Source organism: Zophobas morio, unplaced genomic scaffold (genome assembly GCF_036711695.1).
Source record: "Zophobas morio isolate AGI-343-1 ecotype UQ-CSIRO unplaced genomic scaffold, CSIRO_AGI_Zmor_V1 ptg000010l, whole genome shotgun sequence".
Lineage (NCBI taxonomy): Eukaryota > Metazoa > Arthropoda > Insecta > Coleoptera > Tenebrionidae > Zophobas > Zophobas morio.
In genome coordinates, this window is record NW_026972115.1 from 2165020 (window position 1) to 2183310 (window position 18291).

The window sequence follows — 18291 nt, forward strand, 5'->3', positions numbered from 1 at the left end:
TATTACACCGAATTCTCAATCACGTGTAAATTGTTCCTTTTTTGGATTTTTTTTTGTTGGACGCGTTATGGCCGAGCGAAACCGGTAAGTAAGCACTGAAGTGCTGGAAAGTCGAGAGAGGGAGGTAAGTTCCAACGACACGCAGCATAACGCGGATAACGTTTAAGTATTTCTAGAGTCTGGACGTCTTAAGACACCTAGAAATATCTTCGCGATGACAGTCATGGGAATTTTCGCACGCAGGACCACCGCGACGTTGACAGCAATATTAATAGATAGCGATGTTGAAATTTAATTGGTTTCTGTGTCTAGGCTCCTCTTTGGATCGCGATAAACAATAAATAAAATGAATCAAAGCGTTCCAGGGAATTAGTTTGTATAAAGCAGGAACATCGAGTGTTTGTTCGTTGCGATTGAAGCGTATCTGTTGTGCTTCTGCTATTGTAACGATTCGCTTTACCAATGGGAGATCTAAGGTTGTTAAGGCCGCTGAACACCATGGAAATTCTTAATAAATTCTATCGATGGATAATATAAATGACTAATGGGCGTTTGACTTGGATTTATGTTTGTCATTGTTTTCTTTACGATTTTGCTGGTGTTATCTTATTTTCCTTTTTATTTCCGAGCGTAAGGCGAGCAGGTATTGTAATCGAGTCTATCGAGCGAATGGCTGTTTCGTCGTATACATAAATGTATCATGTTTTCTCGACGTTTCATGACCCCAAGACGAAAAAATCAGTCTCCCTTTTTGTTTGTTGTCAAATTTTGTCTGTCTGTTAGGAGCATCATGTATTTCTTTGTTCATCCACACCAATGATGTAATGACGTGATCTCCAAATTTTACAATAATAAATGTTATTTTAAATTTATAAAATAACTTACTCTTCCATTTGAGGTTTATGAATTGGTGTTGAGTTTTTATCGTAGATATCCAAATTTTTGGAAAGAAAAATCAAAAATGTACAAAATCGAATGCGAAAGTTTTTAAAGTAATCGGAAGCATGGTACATCGTTAATCAAAATTTATCCATTCTTGTCCCCCCATTAATTGATGATGTCATCTTACAATTTTGTGGAATAAATGTCTTATATGTAACAAAGTCGTGAACTTGTGATTTATGAGTTTCAATTTTTCGATTCTTCAAAATTTTGATTTCTCGATTTTTTAATTTTTTTATTTCTCAATTTTCCGATGTTTCAGTTTTACGATTTTTCAAGTTTTCTATTATTAAATTTTTCTATTTTTCAATTATTTCTAAATTTTCGATGTCAATTTCTTGATTATCTGATTTTTTTTAATTTTTCAACTTTTCAATTTACCTCGATTTTTCTACGTTTCCACATTTCAATTTTTTGATTTTGCCATTTCTCGATTTCTTGACTTTTCAGTGTTTTGATTTCTGCACTTTTCGGTTTTTTTAAGTTTTTGATTTCTCGATTTTTTCGAGATTTCCATATTTCGATATTTCGATTGTTAAATTTCTCAATTTTTCCATTTTTCGAATTGTTATTTTTTTTTTACTTTAGATTTTTCAATTCTTCAATTTTTACTTGTCTATTTTTCGATTTCAAATTTTCTTCTCCTTAACTTTTCGATTTCTTGATTTCTCTATGTATCGACGTTTCGATTATTTAATGTTTCCATGTTTCGATTTTTCGATTTCTTACGGTTTTTCGATTTTTCGATTTTCCAGTTTTACATAATTTCAAGTTTGGAATCTTCCAATTTCTCGATTTTTCAGTTTTTTGATTCTTCAACGTTTCGATTTTTTAAATTTTGGGTTTTTCGATTTCTCGATTTTTCAATTTTGGGTTTTCGATTTTTTGTTTCGATTTTTCAATTTTTCGCTATTTCTATTTTTCAATTTTTCGATATTTTAATTTTTTTAATTTTTAAAATTTTCGATTTTTCGATTTTTGGATTTTTTAGCCTTTGATTTTTCGATTTTCCAATTTCTCAATTTTTCGATTTCTGGGTTTTCCGATTTTTAGACTTTTCGGCTTTTCGATATGTATTTAAATTTTGTATTTTTAAATTTTATTATTCCAGTTTTTCAATTTTTCGATTTGATATGATTTGCGATTTTTTTTAATTTAAAATTTTTCAATTTTTGGATTTTTAACTTTTTTACTTTTCGATTTTGGGCTATTGTGATATCTTATTACTTTTTCGATTTTCCGCTTCTATAGTTTTCGATTTCTCGATATTTCGATCTTTGGAGTTCTCGATATTTCAGTTTTTCAATTTTTCGATGTTTCGATTTCTCTACTTTCCAATGTTTCCATTTTTCAGTTCTTCACTTGTTCAATTTTTCGATATTTTAATTTTTCAATTTTCAAAATATGTATTAGATTTCTCGATTTTTCAATTAGTCGATATCTTTGTTTTTCAATTTTTCGAATTTTTATATTTAAGGCTTTTCAGTTTTTTCTTTGATTTTTTGATTTTTCGATTTTTCGACCTCTCGGTTTTAGATTTTTCGATTTTTCAATTTCTCGATTTTTCGATTTCTTAGTTTTATGTTTTTTCGATGTTTTAGCTTTTCGATTTTTCAATTTTTCAATTTTTTGATCTTTCAATTTTACGACTTTTCGGTTTCTCGGTTTATCGATTTTTCAGTTTTTTGATTTTTAAATTTTAGATGTTAAAATTTTTCTATTTTTCAAGTTTTTAAAGTTTTATTTTTTTCGATTTTTCATTTTTTCATTAAAGTATATAAATTTTTATTGTCGATTTGGCGATTTTTTGATTTTTCACATCTTCGATATTTCTACTTTTTAAAATGTTTGATTTTTCAGTTTTTTGATTTTCAATTTTTCGATTTTTTAAATTTTGAAGTTTTCGATTTCCCGACTTTTCAATTTCTCGATTTTTCAATTTTTCGGGTTTTTGATATGTACCTACTTTAATTTTTCTATTTTTAAATTTTTGATATTTCGATTTTGGGTTATTGCGATATCTCAATTTTCCTATTTTTCAATTTTTCGATTTCTCGGTTTTTCGTTTCTTCGATTTTTAAATTTTTTAAATTATACATTTTTAAATTTCCTGATTTTTCGATTTTTCAATTCTTTGACTTTTAAATTTTTGATGTTTAAATTTTTCAATTTTTCGATTTTTTAATGTTTCATTTTTTCGATTTTTAAATTTTCGAATTTTAAATTTTTCTGTTTTTCAAGTTTTTAATGTTTCATTTTTTCGATTTTTCATTTTTTCATTTAAGTATATAAATTTTATATTTGTCGATTTGGCGATTTTTCGATTTTTCAGTTCTTCGATATTTCAAATTTTCAAATTTTTGTTTTTTTAATTTTTTGATCATTCGATTTTAGTGCTAGGTTTTATCGATTTTTCAAATTTTCGATGTTTTTATTGAGTTTTGATTTCTGAAGTTTTCACTTTTTTGGTTTACCGATTTTTTTTTATTTTCAATTTTTAACTTTTCTATGTTTCGATTTTGGGCTATTGCGATATCTCAATTTTCCAATTTTTAAATTTTTCGATTTCTTGGTTTTTTATTTCTTCGATTTTTAATTTTTTTAAATTATACCTTTTTAATTTTCCCGATTTTTCGATTTTTCAATTCTTTGACTTTTAAATTTTGGATGTTTAAATTTTTTAATTTTTCGATTTTTAATGTTTCATTTTTTCGATTTTCATTTTTGCATTTATCTAAATTTATATTTGTCGTTTTCGCGTTTTTTCGATTTTTCAGTTTTTTGATTTTCAATTTTTCGGTTTTTCAATTTTCCGATTTTTAAATTTTCAAGTTTTCGATTTCTCGATTTTTCAATTTTTCTCGAATTTTCGGCTTTTTCATACTATAATTTTTCTATTTTTAAATTTCAGATATTTCAATGTTTTTTCGATTTTTTGATGTTTCGATTTTTCAGTTTTTCAATTTTTCGAATTTTCAAATTTTCGTTTTTTCAATTTTTTGATCATTCTATTTTCGTGCTCCTCGGTTTTAAGTTTCCGGTTTTTCAATTTTTCGGTTTTTAAAGTTCTTGATTTCTGGGTTTTTCACTTTTTCGGTTTTTAAATTTTTCGATTTATCGGTTTTCCGATTTTTGATTTCTTAAGTTATGAAGATTTCGATGTTTCAATTTCTCTGTTTCAGTTTTTCAATTTTTCGATTTTTCGACTTTTCGACTTTTACGCTTTTCGATTTTTCAATTTTCCAGATTTTTCAATTTTTTAAATGATACATTTTTAAATTTTTCGATTTTTCTATTTTTCAGTTCTTTGACTTTTCTATTTTTCGAACTTTTAAATTTTTGATTTTCAATTGTTTCATTTTTCAATTTTTCGTTTTTAGTTTTTACGATTTTTTGATGCTTCGATTCCTTGACATCTTGGTTTTCAAGTTTTAGATTTTTCAGCTTTCAATACTACAATTTTTGGATTTTCCGATTTTTTTGATGTTTCGATTGGTCGATCTTTTGATTTTTTGACTTTTCGGGTTTTGATTGTTCGGTTTTTCAATGTTTCGATTTGAAAAATTTTTGATTTTTCGACATTTCGATTTTTCGATTTTATAGATTTTTCAATTGTTTATATTATACAATTTTAAATTTCCCGATTTTTCGATTTTTCAATTCTTTGACTTGTATTTTTCGAATTTTTAAATTTTTGATTTTTCAGTTTTTTCATCTTTTAATTTTTCGTTTTTGCGATTTTTTGATGTTTCGATTCCTTGCCATCTCGGTTTTTCAAGTTTTAGATTTTTCAGTTTTTCAATGTCAATTTTTGGAATTTTTCAATTTCTGGATTTTTCCATTTTTTTTTCTTGATTCATTTGCTCAATTTTTATATTTTTCGATTTTTCGGGTTTAGATTATTCGGTTTTTCAATGTTTCGATTTGAAAAATTTTTGATTTTTCGATTTTCCAATTTTTCGATTTTAAAATTTTTTTTGTTTTCTCAAAATCTCAATTTTATTCCAATGTTTCAATTTTTCGATTGTCCAATTTCTCGATTTCTCGATCGTTCGATGTTTCGATTTCTTTGTTTCAGTTTTTCAATTTTTGGATGTTTCGATTTTTCGATTTTTCAGTCCCTCGACTTTTCTATTTTTTCGGACATTTAAATTTTTGATTTTTCAGTTTTTTCATTTTTCAGTTTTTCCTTTTTATGATTTTTTCATCTTTCGATTCCTTGACATCTCGGTTGTTCAAGTTTTAGATTTTTCTGTTTTTCAATATTTCAATTTTGGATATTTTATTTTCAATCTCTGGATTTTTCGATTTTTTTGATGTTTCGATAGCTTGATCTTTAGATTTTTCGACTTTTAGGTTTTTCAATGTTTCGATTAAAAAAATATTTGATTTTTCAATTTTTCGAATTTAATTTATTTTTGACTTATCAAAATCTCGATTTTTTCCAATGTTTCAATTTTTCGATTGTTCTATTTCTCGATTTCTCGATCGTTCGATGTTTCGATTTCTTTGTTTCAGTTTTTCAATTTTTCTATGTTTCGACTTTTCGACTTCTCTATTTTGCGATTTTCCAGTTTTTTCGATTTTTTAAATTATACATTTTTAAATTTCCCGATTTTTCGAATTTTCACTTCCTTGACTTTTCCATTTTTCGAATTTTTAAATTTTTGATTTTTCAGGTTTTTCATTTTTCAGTTTTTCCTTTTTACGATTTTTTCATGTTTCGATTCGTTGACATCTCGATTGTTCAAGTTTTAGATTTTTCAGTTTTTAAAAATATTTCAATTTTTGGATATTTTCAATTTCTGGATTTTTCGATTTTTTTGATGTTTCGATTTTTCGGGTTTCGATTCTTCGGTTTTTCAATATTTCGATTTTGAAAATTTTTGATTTTTCGATTTTCCGATGTTTCGATTTTAAAATTTTTTTGATTTATCAAAATCTCTCATTTTAGTCCCATGTTTTAATTTTTCGATTTCTCGATTTCTCGATCGTTCGATGTTTCGATTTCTTTTGTTACAGTTTTTCAATTTTTCGATGTTTAGATTTTTCGAATTTCCAGTTTTTTGACTTTTCTATTTTTTCGAATTTTTAAATTTTTGATTTTTCAGACTTTTCATTTTTCAGTTTTTCCGTTTTACGGTTTTTCAATATTTCAATTTTTGGATATTTTCAATTTCTGGATTTTATTTTTCGATTTTTTTGATGTTTCGATTGCTCGATCTTTAGATTTTTCGACTTTCAGAGTTTCGATTTAAAAAATTTTTGATTTTTCAATTTTTCGATTTTAATTTTTTTTCACTTATCAAAATCTCGATTTTTTCCAATGTTTCAATTTTTCGATTGTCCGATTTCTCGATTTCTCGATCGTTCGATGTTTCGATTTCTTTGTTTCAGTTTTTCAATTTTTCGATGTTTCGACTTTTCGACTTTTCTATTTTGCGATTTTTCAGTTTTTTCAATTTTTCAATTGTTGGATATTTTCAATTTTTGAATTTTTCAATTTTTCGACTTTTAGCGTTTCGATTTTTCGGTTTTTCAATGTTTAGATTTGAAAAATTTTGGATTTTTCAATTTTTCGTTTTTACATTTTTTTGACATATCAGAATCTCGATTTTATTCCATTGTTTCAATTTTTCGATTGTCCGATTTCTCGATTTCTCGATCGTTCGATGTTTCGATTTCTTGACATTTCGGTTGTTCGAGTTTTTGATTTTTCAGTTTTTCAATATTTCAATTTTTGGATATTTTCAATTTCTGGATTTTTCGATTTTTTTGATGTTTCGATTGCTCGATCTTTAGATTTTTCGACTTTTAAGGTTTCGATTTTTCGGTTTTTCAATGTTTAGATTTAAAAAATTTTTGATTTTTCAATTGTTCGATTTTAATTTTTTTTTGACTTATCAAAATCTCGATTTTTTCCAATGTTTCAATTTTTCGATTCCCCGATTTCTCGATTTCTCGATCGTTCGATGTTCCGATTTCTTTGTTTCAGTTTTTCAATTTTTCGATGTTTCGATTTCTTGACTTTTCGACTTTTCTATTTTTCGACTTCCCAGCTTTTTTTCAATTTTTTAAATTATACGTTTTTAAATTCCCCGATTTTTCGGTTCCTTGACTTTTCTATTTTTCGAATTTTTAAATTTTTGATTTTTCAGGTTTTTCATTTTTCAGTTTTTCCTTTTTACGATTTTTTCATGTTTCGAATCCTTGACATCTCGGTCGTTCAAGTTTTAGATTTTTCAGTTTTTCAATGTTTCAATTTTTGTAGATTTTCAATTTCTGGATTTTTCGATTTTTTGATGTTTCGATTGCTCAATCTGTAGATTTTTCGACTTTTAGGGTTTCGATTTTTGATTTTTCAATTTTTCGATTTTAATTTTTTTTTGATTTATCAAAATCTCGATTTTATTCCCATGTTTCAATTTTTCGATTGTTCTATTTCTCGATTTCTCGATCGTTCGATGTTTCGATTTCTTTGTTTCAGTTTTTCAATTTTTCTATGTTTCGAATTTCGACTTCTCTATTTTGCGATTTTCCAGTTTTTTCGATTTTTTAAATTATACATTTTTAAATTTCCCGATTTTTCGAATTTTCAGTTCCTTGACTTTTCCATTTTTCGAATTTTTAAATTTTTGATTTTTCAGGTTTTTCATTTTTCAGTTTTTCCTTTTTACGATTTCTTCATGTTTCGATTCGTTGACATCTCGATTGTTCAAGTTTTAGATTTTTCAGTTTTTAAAAATATTTCAATTTTTGTATATTTTCAATTTCTGGATTTTTCGATTTTTTTGATGTTTCGATTTTTCGGGTTTCGATTCTTCGGTTTTTCAATATTTCGATTTTGAAAATTTTTGATTTTTCGATTTTCCAATTTTTCGATTTTAAAATTTTTTTGATTTATCAAAATCTCTCATTTTAGTCCCATGTTTTAATTTTTCGATTTCTCGATTTCTCGATCGTTCGATGTTTCGATTTCTTTTGTTTCAGTTTTTCAATTTTTCGATGTTTAGATTTTTCGAATTTCCAGTTTTTTGACTTTTCTATTTTTTCGAATTTTTAAATTTTTGATTTTTCAGATTTTTCATTTTTCAGTTTTTCCGTTTTACGGTTTTTCAATATTTCAATTTTTGGATATTTTCAATTTCTGGATTTTATTTTTCGATTTTTTTGATGTTTCGATTGCTCGATCTTTAGATTTTTCGACTTTCAGAGTTTCGATTTAAAAAATTTTTGATTTTTCAATTTTTCGATTTTCATTTTTTTTCACTTATCAAAATCTCGATTTTTTCCAATGTTTCAATTTTTCGATTGTCCGATTTCTCGAATTCTCGATCGTTCGATGTTTCGATTTCTTTGTTTCAGTTTTTCAATTTTTCGATGTTTCGACTTTTCGACTTTTCTATTTTGCGATTTTTCAGTTTTTTCAATTTTTCAATTGTTGGATATTTTCAATTTTTGAATTTTTCAATTTTTTTGATGTTTCGAGTGCTCGATCTTTAGATTTTTCGACTTTTAGCGTTTCGATTTTTCGGTTTTTCAATGTTTAGATTTGAAAAATTTTGGATTTTTCAATTTTTCGTTTTTACATTTTTTTGACATATCAGAATCTCGATTTTATTCCATTGTTTCAATTTTTCGATTGTCCGATTTCTCGATTTCTCGATCGTTCGATGTTTCGATTTCTTGACATTTCGGTTGTTCGAGTTTTTGATTTTTCAGTTTTTCAATATTTTCAATTTCTGGATTTTTCGATTTTTTTGATGTTTCGATTGCTCGATCTTTAGATTTTTGACTTTTAAGGTTTCGATTTTTCGGTTTTTCAATGTTTAGATTTAAAAAATTTTTGATTTTTCAATTGTTCGATTTTAATTTTTTTTTGACTTATCAAAATCTCGATTTTTTCCAATGTTTCAATTTTTCGATTCCCCGATTTCTCGATTTCTCGATCGTTCGATGTTCCGATTTCTTTGTTTCAGTTTTTCAATTTTTCGATGTTTCGATTTTTTGACTTTTCGACTTTTCTATTTTTCGACTTCCCAGCTTTTTTTCAATTTTTTAAATTATACGTTTTTAAATTCCCCGATTTTTCGGTTCCTTGACTTTTCTATTTTTCGAATTTTTAAATTTTTGATTTTTCAGGTTTTTCATTTTTCAGTTTTTCCTTTTTACGATTTTTTCATGTTTCGAATCCTTGACATCTCGGTCGTTCAACTTTTAGATTTTTCAGTTTTTCAATATTTCAATTTTTGTAGATTTTCAATTTCTGGATTTTTCGATTTTTTGATGTTTCGATTGCTCAATCTGTAGATTTTTCGACTTTTAGGGTTTCGATTTTTGATTTTTCAATTTTTCGATTTTAATTTTTTTTTGATTTATCAAAATCTCGATTTTATTCCCATGTTTCAATTTTTCGATTGTTCGATTTCTCGATTTTTCCATCGTTCGATGTTTCGATTTCTGTCCAGTTTTTTTAGTTGTTTAAATTACACATTTTGAATTTTTGGAATTTTTCAATTTTTACATTTTTCGATTTTTTTATGTTTCCATTGCCGATTTTTTATCCTTAAAAAGGTAACGATGCAATTATTATTATATATTTTAAAACATCCCCATTTTAGAACGCAAATGATACGCCACTGATCAGACCCCAAATCATCACATCCTTCTTCAGCATTTCCACTCTAAATTCACAAAAAAAACCAAAGCACGCACAATTTTTTTTTCACAAACTATAATTAAAAAAAAAATTACAGATATAATGCGTCACTTGTAAATTTTAATTAAAGCATTAATAAATCAAGATAAAATCTAATAATCATACAAATATCATACGACGCAAAACCCATTTAATTACGTGTTGGAAAAAATAGTTGTTTGTACGTAAACATAAAAAAAAACAAAAAAAGGAATGTCAGAAGTGGGATTCGAACCCACGCCCACAGAGTGGACCAGAACGCTCATTTAACCTGATAGACAGGCAAGGAAACCTTGAGTCTGGCGCCTTAGACCGCTCGGCCATCCTGACATATCTACAAATCTATCGCCGCGTGCAGTTAAACACCACATAACGCTATAAATAAATAGTGATAGTAATTTTCGCGTTTCGATAAGCATTATCAGAAGATTAGATATTATCGTTTATTTTTCAAAAATCACCTCCGTAATTGCGTATTATCTGATCCCAAATCATAATATTAATAATAATAATAATAATAATATTAATGATAATGATGACAAAAGTTTTGTTTGAATGCCAGCCATTTCCGGGTCGGTGTTGGGTTTAAATAATAATAATAATAATAATAATAATAATAGTGTGGGTCGATTGGCACCCATCGCGTGTACCATCCCAACCATACCAATCTGTAAATTTCCATGGGCTTCACTCCCAACCGAAAAATTTTAACCGACGATAATAACACGTCAGCGTCTGAAAACTGACGCTTCTAATTAATATTTATAAGGTTGGTTGGAGCCCCCAGCCCAGCAAGTGTCCAAAAAATGATAAGCCAATTAAAATTCCCCCGGCGAAGTGATAAAGTCGCCCGGATTTTATGGCCGGCCGGTGTTGTAAATTGGCCACTCGTCAGAACAGGTCACCTGTTGAGTATTTTGGGGGCGATGCGGGGGGCGGGGCGCCCCAAATCGGAGATTAGACGGGAAAATAATGGTCCCGGGGCAGAACCGGACTGGGGGTGGAATCTAGATCCCGAAATGCGTGTTTACATTGGAGTTTTTGTACCAAATGCGACAAAAAGCGCGCTTTTTCGTCAGTCCGGGCCTGCTCAAAAGGAAAAAAACGGTCGATCGCTCGTCGGAATTAAGTTGTTAAGCCGTGCCGCCGGAGGCAGGGCAACATGGCGCGGCCACAAATAAATAAAAAATATAATAATGACTAATTGAAGGCTGGTTCTTCGGAACCGAGCTTGTATTACACGACGTCGGTCGTGATTCCGGTACCGAGATTTTTCAAATAGTGTGGGATTTTTTCCGGGCGATGAAGCCATCGGCCGATGAAAATCCGAGAAATCTCGATGGATAGAGCTCCGGCTGGTTTATAACGAGCAATTTAGCCGTGTTGTAAACCGGACTCGGCAATAAACTAGAGAAAACGCTGACTTTTTCGTCGCTTTTTGAATATTCCACTCGGCTAAACGACACAATTCCAGGATGGTTTTAATTTTATTACCGAGAAATTAGTTTGTCGGTATTTTAAAAGGTACTAAGTGCTGTCAAGCATTTAATTGGTTGGATGAAATGGATTTTATGGCGGTGGTGGTTTTTTGCCGGCGGAACTGCCAAAGGAGGAATTTTGATCGAGGATGATTTCTTAGGCGTTAAGCGCAGGGATCAAAAGGATTAAAATATTAAAAAAAAAACAGACAGTTATATGGTCGAGACAAAGTCGTCCAACAACGTGTTACAAAAATATGTTGGCAACACCTACGTGTTCTTGTTTGACATTTACGCTCGAATAACTGTCAAATGAAGTGTCAAGTAACTGCACTGCCAACGTTATTATTTTAAAAGTAAATTTCATGGCAAACGAGAAAGGCAGTCAAATCGTGTTAATAATTTTGTAATTTATACATATTTCACTTGAACCCTGCTTTAATTTTGATTTGCTGAGTGTTAATTTTATAACCTATGTTGATTCATAATTCTCTTAAAATATAAATCGTTTGATCTATTAAAAAGCCCCAGAGAGCGTGGAGCACGGAATTTCCGGTTATTCTTTACAATTTGGTTCGTTTGATTAAGGCTGTTGTTGCATGAAGCGGCCACAAATAGTGTTTATTTATACTCCATAAGTGAGGTTAGGATGATTATGGTTTTCATTCAGGACGCGTTGTTTTTATTTATTTGGACTTACTGGGGTTCAGGAAATATTTTTTAATTGTGCTTAAGTTCGTAGAAAGAACGAACAAAGAAAACAGGTTTTATTAGACTAAAAATTCGAAATACTCGAAAACGATTTTTTCGTTTTTTTGAATTCTTGATTTTTGGATCTTTCGTTTTTGATTTTTAATTTCTGCATTTTTCAGTTTTTCGACTATTTCATTCATCGAATTTTCGATTTTCCAGTTATTCATCTCTTCGATTTTTCGATTTTTCAATTTTACATCTCAGATTTTTCGAATTTTCGATTTTAATTGATTCACTGAATTTTCGATCTTTCAAATTTTCGAATTTTTCGGTTTTTCGATTTGCGAATTTTCTGTTTTTTGATTACATGATACATTGAATTTTCAATTTTTTGGTTTTGAATTCTCCATTTTCCGATTCTTCGACTTTTTGATTTTCGATTTTCCAATATTCGCGATTTCATTTACTTTTATTTTCGATTTATTGATTTCTCGATTTTTTAATATTGTATCTCCGAATTTTTCGGTTTTTCGATTTACGAATTTTAAGTTTCTCGATTTTCGGTTATTTGTTTAATTGAATTTTCGATTTTCCGTTTTTGATATCTCTATTTTCGACTTTGCGATTCAATTTATCGAGTTTTCGATTTTTTGATTTTTCAATTGTTAAATTCTTTCAGTTTTTCGATTTTCGTATTTTCGTTTTTAATTGATTCATAGAAGTTTCGATCTTTCGGAATTTCGAATTTCTTGATTTTTCAATTTTTCATCTACGATTTTTCGAATTTTCGTTTTTCGATAGTTTTATTCATTGTCCTCCGAATTTTCGATTTTTTCGGTTTTTCGATCTACGAATTTTTAGTTTCTCGATTTTTCGATTATTTGATTCATTGAATTTTCGATTTTTCGTTTTTTCGACTTTTGGGTTTCGATTTTTCGAAATCCCGATGTTCGAGTTTTCGATTTCTCGCTTTTTTGAATTTTTGATTTTTAATTTCTGCATTTTTTGGCTTCTAAAATTTTATTTTTCGATATTTCCATTTTTCGAGTATTTCATTCTTCGAATTTTCAACTTTCCAATTTTTCATCTCTTCGATTTTTCTATTTTTAAAATTTTTGGTGGTCTGGTTTTCCGATTTACGGATTTTCGATTTTTTTAATTTTCAGTTTTCCAATGTTAGAGTTTACATTTAATAACTGTATTTTCGATTTCTCGATTTTTCAATTTTTCATCAGAATTTTCGAATTTTCGATTGTCGATAGTTTGTTTCATAGTATTTTTGATCTTTCCAATTTTTCGGTTTTTCGATTATTCGATTTTCGATTTTTCAGTTTTTTTTTTGATTCATTGAATTTTCGATTTTCGATTTCTCGATTTTCGGTTCTTTGACTTTTTGATATTCAATTTTTCGGTTTTTGATTTTTATTTTTGCCATTTTTCGGTTTTTAGACTTCTAAATTTTTATTTTTCATTGTTCCGAATTTTTCGGTTTTTCGAATTGGTGATTTTCGAATTTTCAGTTTTTAGATTTTTCGATTATTTGATTCGTTGAATTTTCCATTTTTCGGTTTTACGCTTCCAAATTTCTATTTTTCGATGTTTGATTCATTGTATTTCCGATTTTCTATTTTTCGGTTTTTGATTTTTTATTTTTTCCATTTTTTGGTTTTTAAACTTAAAATTTTACTTTTTCGACTTTCCGATTTTCGAATTTTCGATTTTGCAAATACACTGACCGGCAAAATTTTCGATTTTTCTAATTTCGATTTTTCGGTTTTTTGATATCTCGATTTTCGACTTCGTGAATTTATCGAGTTTTCGATTTTTTGATTTTTCAGTTGTTAAATTCTTCCAGTTTTTCGAATTTTCGATTTTTCGATGTTCAAATTTTCAATTATACTTTTCGATTTTTCGTTTTTTCAATGTTTCGTCTCCGATTTTTCAATTTTCGAATATTAATTCATCGAATTTTCGATTTCCCGATTTTTAATTTTTCGACATTACAATTTTAAAATTTTTGTTTTTTCAAATACTTATATATAATCTTTAATTTTTCCTTTCTCCAATTATTTGAATCACAGAATTTTCGATCTTCCGAATTTTTCGGTTTTCGATTTTTCGAACTTTCAGTTTTTCGATTTTTCGATTTTCGATTTCTCGATTTTTGGTTCTTCGATGTTTTGATTCTCGATTTTTCGGTTTCAGATTTTTAATTTTTAACATTTCTCGGTTTCTAGACTTTTAAATTTTTACTTTTCGATGTTTCAATTTTTCTAATTTCGATTTTTCGGTTTTTCTACATCTCGATTTTCGACTGCGATTCAATTTATGGAGTTTTCGATTTTTTGATTTTTCAGTTTTTAGATTCTTTCAGTTTTTCAAATTTTCCATGTTCCAATGTTCAAATTTTCAATTATGTATTTTACGTTTCGATTTTTCGTTCAGTTTTTTCGTCTCCGATTTTTGGATTTTTCAATTCTGAATTTTTCGTTTTTACAATTTTTCGAATTTACAATTTTCGAATTTTCTATTTTTCAAATGCATATACTATTCAATCAATCAATCAATCAATCAATCAATCAATCAATCAATCAATCAATCAATCAATCAATCAATCAATCAATCAATCAATCAATCAATCAATCAATCAATCAATCAATCAATCAATACTTTATTGGTGTTAAAAACTTACAAATACAGTTTTAGACAAGTCAAATATTCACAGAATATTCAATTTTTCCTTTTATCGATTATTTGATTCATCGAATGTTCGTTTTTTCGGTTTTTGATTTCTCGATTTTCGGTTCTTTGAATTTTGATATTCGATTTTTCGGTTTTTGATTTTTATTTTTGCCATTTTTCGCTTTTTAGACTTTTTGATGTTTCGATTTTTCTATTTTAGATTTTTCGTTTTTTTGATATCTCGATTTTCGACTTTGCTATTCAATTTTCGAGTGTTCGATTTTTTGATTTTTCAATTGTTAAATTCTCTCAGTTTTTCGAATTTTCCATTTTTCGATGTTCAAATTTTCTGTTATTTTACTTTTCAATTTTTCGTCTCCGATTTTTTGATTTTTCAATTTTCGAATATTTAATTCATCCAATTTTCGATTTTCCGATTTTTCAATTTTTCGACTTTACAATTTTAAAATTTTCGATTTTTTAAATATATTTTTTCCTTTTTCCAATAATTTGATTCACAGAATTTTCGATATTTCGAATTTTTCGGTTTTTCGATTTTTCGAATTTTCAGTTTTTCGATTTTTCCATTATTTGACTCATTGAATTTTCGATTTCTCGATTTTCGGTTCTTCGACGTTTTGATTTTCGATTTTTCAGTTTCTAATTTTCTATTTTTTCCATTTTTCGGTTTCTAGACTTTAAAATTTTTACTTTTCGATCTTTCAATTTGTCTAACTTCGATTTTCGATTTTTCGGTTTTTCGACACCTCGATATTCGACTGCGATTCAATTTATCGAGTTTTCGATTTTTTGGTTTTTCAATTTTTAGATTCCTTCAGTTTTTGGAATTTTCCATTTTTCGATCTTCAAATTTTCAATTATGCATTTTACTTTTCGATTTTTCAATTTTGAATTTTTCGTTTTGTCAATTTTTCGACTTTCCGATTTTCGAATTTTCGATTTTTCAAATATATTATTCACACAATCTTCATTTTTTCCTTTTTTCGATATTTGATTCATTGAATTTTCGTTTTTTCGGTTTTTGATTTCTCGATTTTCGGTTCTTCCATTTTTTGATATTCGATTTTGCGGTTTTTCATTTTTATTTTTTCCATTTTTCGATTTTTAGACTTTTAAATTTTTACTTTTCGATGTTTCGCTTTTTCTAATTTCGATTTTTGAGTTTTCAGTTGTTAAATTCTTTCAGTTTTTGAATTTTCGATTTTTCGATGTTCAAATTTTCAATTATTTTTCTTTTAAAATTTTACGTTCAGTTTTTTCGATTTTTCGGTTTCCTACTTTTCCGATTTTTGGATTTCGATTATTCGAATATTTAATTCATCGAATTCTGGATTTTCCGATTTTTCAATTTTTCGGGTTTACAATTTTCAAATTTTCGATTTTTCAAATAAATGATTCACAGAATGTTTAATTTTTCCCTTTTTCGATTATTTGATTCACAGTATTTTTGATCTTCTGAATTTTTCGATTTTTCGATCTTTCCAATTTTCAAATTTTTCGATTTTTCTATTTTCGAATTTTCGATTATATGATTAATTTAATTTTATTTTCAATTTATGGATTTTTCAATTTTTCTTCTCCGATTTTTCGAATTTTCCATTTTCGAATTTTCGTTTCTCGATAGTTTGATTCATAGTCTTCCGAATTTTTAATTTTTCGGTTTTTCGATTTACGAATTTTCAATTTCTCGATTTTTCGGATATTTGATCAATTGAATTTTAGATTTTTCGGTTTTTGATTTCTCGATTTTTGATTCTTCAACTTTTTGATTTTCGATTTTGCGGTTTTTCATTTATGTTTTTCCCATGTTTCGGTTTTTAGACTTAAATTTTTACTTTTCGATGTTTCGATTTTTCTAATTTCGATTTTTGAGTTTGCAGTTGTTAAGTTCTTTCAGTTTTTCGAATTTTCGATGTTCAAATTTTCAAATATTTTTCTTTTCGATTTTTCGTTCAGTTTTTTCAATTTTTCGTCTCCGATTTTTCGGTTTCCTACTTTTCCGATTTTTGGATTTCGATTTTTCGAATATTTAATTCATCAAATTTTCGATTTTCCGATTTTTTAATTTTTCGACTTTACAATTTTCAGATTTTCGATTTTTCAAAAAATATATGATTCATAAAATACTTAATTTTTCCCTTTTCCGATTATTTCATTTACAGTAATCGTGATCTTCTGAATTTTTCGGTTTTTCGATCTTTCGAATTTTCAAATTTTTCGATTTTTCAATTTTCGAATTTTCCGTTTTTTGTTTATATGATTCATTTAATTTTATGTTCGATGTATCAATTTTTCAATTTTTCATCTCCGATTTTTCGAATTTTCATTTTTCGATAGTTTGATTCATAGTCCTCCGAATTTACGAATTTTTCGGTTTTTTTGAGTTTTCAGTTGTTAAATTTTTTCAGTTTTTCGAATTTTCGATTTCTCGATGTTCAAATTTTCAATTATTTTACTTTTAGATTTTTCGTTCAGTTTTTTCAATTTTTCGTCTCCGATTTTTCGGGTTCCTACTTTTCCGATTTTTGGATTTCGATTTTTTGAATATTTAATTAATCGAATTTTCGATCTTCCGATTTTTCAGTTTTTCGACTTTACAATTTTCAAATTTTCGATTTTTCAAATATATGATTCATAGAATCTTTAATTTTTCCCTTTTCCGATTATTTGATTCACAGTATTTTTGATCTTCTGAATTTTTAGGTTTTTCGATCTTCCGAATTTTCGAATTTTTCGATTTTTTAATTTTCGAATTTTCTGTTTTTCGATTTTATGATTCATTTAATTTTATATTCGATTTATCTATTTTTCAACTTTTCATCTCCGAATTTTTCGAATTTTCCATTTACGAATTTTCAGTTTCTCGATTTTTCGGTTATTTGATTAATTGAGTTTTAGATTTTTCGGTTTTTGATTTCTCGATTTTCGATTCTTCAACTTTTTGATTTTCGATTTTGCGGTTTTTCATTTTTTTCCCCATTTTTCGGTTTTTAGACTTTTTTAATTTTTACTTTTCGCTGTTTCGATTTTTCTAATTTCGATTTTGAGTTTTTAGTTGTTAAATTCTTTTAGTTTTTCGATGTTCAAATTTTCAGTTATTTTACTCTTAGATTTTTCGTTCAGTTTTTTCAATTTTTCGTCTCCGATTTTTCGGTTTCCTACTTTTCCGATTTTTTTATTTCGATTTTTCGAATATTTAATTCATCGAATTTTCGATTTTCCGATTTTTCAACTTTACAATTTTCAAATTTTCCATTTTTCAAATATATCATTCATAGAAGCTTTAATTTTTCCCTTTTCTGATTATTTGATTCACAGTATTTTTGATCGTCTGAATTTTTCAGTTTTTCGATCTTTCGAATTTTCGAATTACGAATTTTCCCTTTTTTGATTATATGATTCATTTGATGTTATTTTCAATTTATCGATTTTTCAATTTTTCATCTCCGATTTTTCGAATTTTCCATTTTCGAATTTTCAGTTCCTCGATTTTTCGGTTATTTGATTAATTGAATTTTAGATTTTTCGGTTTTTGATTTCTCGATTTTCGATTCTTGGACTTTTTGATTTTCGATTTTGCTTTTTAATTAAAACAAGTTTGAAAAATCTTGAGACGACTTTCAGGAAAAATTACCACTTTTTAAGATATGTGTGGTTATTTTTTAGGTTTTCTAACCTCTGAACTACGTATTTTCACTCCGTTTATATTTTATTTCTTTTTCTGTTTTTTTTTTAATATATTTTACAATTTTATTGAAGTTCTAACATTGTTTGTCT

The 18291-nt window shown here is 27.5% G+C and overlaps 1 non-coding gene across 1 annotated transcript; it reads right to left on the reverse strand.

The window, feature by feature from the left end:
• Positions 1-9854: 9854 nt before the first annotated feature.
• On the reverse strand, positions 9855-9970 carry Trnal-caa (transfer RNA leucine (anticodon CAA)). Its single transcript has 2 exons — positions 9933-9970; positions 9855-9899 (listed from the first exon to the last, which is right to left on the reverse strand). It is a non-coding gene; the product is annotated as a tRNA-Leu (tRNA).
• Positions 9971-18291: the final 8321 nt, after the last annotated feature.